At 40.8% G+C, this 1,877-nt stretch overlaps 1 pseudogene across 1 annotated transcript; it reads left to right on the top strand.

Annotated features, from left to right (window-relative positions):
• The first annotated feature begins 1,001 nt into the window (after positions 1–1,001).
• Positions 1,002–1,398, top strand: LOC308526583 (small ribosomal subunit protein eS24-like; annotated as a pseudogene). The gene has a single exon. The product of its transcript is annotated as a small ribosomal subunit protein eS24-like (transcript).
• The last annotated feature ends 479 nt before the right edge of the window (positions 1,399–1,877 follow it).

Here is a 1,877-nt window from a genome sequence, read left to right as displayed (position 1 = left end):
GAGCCTGTTTATAGGAGCAGCGGGAACTGTGTCCACCTGTTGGTGTGACTGGTCACTGTCCATTTTCCCAGCACAGCTGATGTTGCTAGCGAATCTGGACAATCATATGACTGGAAATAAATGTCTCAAAATAACATGTGGTGCACCTTAAATTTGTGCAATGTTGTATGTCAAATTTATTCAATTAAAAGAAAGAACCTAAATAGGCTGCATATTGAAATCACTCCAGGCTTTTTGTAATAAATGCCAATGGGAGAGTGGCGCCCTCTAGTGCACACTTGGAGAACTGATAGTGAGTGAATTTGTAAAGGGCTGTTCCTCTGGTGCCCTGAGGCCTGCCTGTCACCTTTATATTAGAATGTACCATCCGGGACCATGGAAATTGCCAGTAAATATTTGTTGAATGGATAAATAGAACAACGAGGTTTTTTGGAGTGCCCTATGGAAGTGAGTCAAAAAAGCAGACGTGTAAAAGTAAATTGTCCCTTTAGGGATAGAATGAAGGTTGATGGCAATTACAGGGGACAAGAGAAAATTAGAGGCAAAAAAATTCAATGTGTTTTTCTTTCTGGGTTTCAAGAGGAAATAAAAGGAAACACAGAGTAACATTCCAAAGATGCCAATAATGCCAGTAATAAAAGTTTGCTCATAAAAACCTAAAACATTCTAGAAGGGAGGAAGCTGGAAATTGCGTGATGCTGGCTGAGCCACCCACAGGACGAGAGAGAAGGCGTGTAGCAAGAGTTGGAAAACCCACCACCACCTCCTGCGAGTAGATCTTCAAAAGGTAGATGTTATGGAGAACTTTAACACTTACTGGACATTTGATAATACAGAATTATTATCATTTTTTATTTATAATTAGGTTACTGTGCTTATCTTAATGAAAGAATCTTTACCTTTTCAGAGATACATACTGAAGGAAATACTATATAGGATTTACTTGAAAATGGTTGGGGGCCTTCTTTTCCTTCCTGGCTGCTTGAAGACCAACCTCCATCATGAATGACACAGTAACCATCCGGACCAGGAAGTTCATGAGCAACAGACGACTTCAGCGGAAGCAAATGGTCATTGATGCCCTTCACCCTGGAAAGGCAACAGTACCCAAGACAGAAATCTGGGAAAAACTAGCCAAAATGTATAAGACCACACCTGATGTCATCTTTGTGTTTGGATTCAGAACTCACTTTGGTGGTGGCAAGTCCACTGGCTTTGGCATGATTTATGATTCCTTGGATTACGCAAAGAAAAATGAACCCAAACACAGACTTGGCAAGACATGGCCTATATGAGAAGAAGACCTCAAAAAAGCAGAGAAAGGAACGCAAGAACAGAATGAAGAAAGTCAGGGGCACTGCAAAGGCCAACATTGGTGCTGGCAAAAAGAAGGAGTAAAGATTCTTCGGTGACTTTATCTGTGGTGTCTGTGCAGATTTTTCATGAGAGGATTAATAAACTATAAAATTTTATGTGAAAAAAAAAAAAGAAAATGGTTGGGGGGAATTGGACCCCACTGATGAAGTCTGGACAACTTGAATTTGAATAAGAGGAAAGTGGGGCCCATTATACACTCTTCTCTCTACTGTTGCCATGTGTTAGAAAGTTTCCATAACAAGTTCAAGGATATCCTTCTAGCTGTTGGAAAATTCCCTTTGTAATCTCTTATATAAAAGGCCCATGGCTGTCATGACCAAACGAGCAGCGGCTCTCTCGGTGGGTGGGGCGGCGAGCTGCAGCAAGTGGAAGCGAGCTACTTGCACATGATTTTGTGTGCGCTGGGCCTCTAGTGCATTTATAAAAGCCAAAATGTTAGTGAGGGCAGGGAAAAAGTTTGAGGACGATTTATTTATTTATTTATTTATTTTAAAAGCAAA

Source organism: Myotis nattereri (assembly GCF_964212035.1).
Source record: "Myotis nattereri genome assembly, chromosome: 11".
Classification (NCBI taxonomy): Eukaryota; Metazoa; Chordata; class Mammalia; order Chiroptera; family Vespertilionidae; genus Myotis; species Myotis nattereri.
This window is presented reverse-complemented; position numbering and strand designations above follow the sequence as displayed.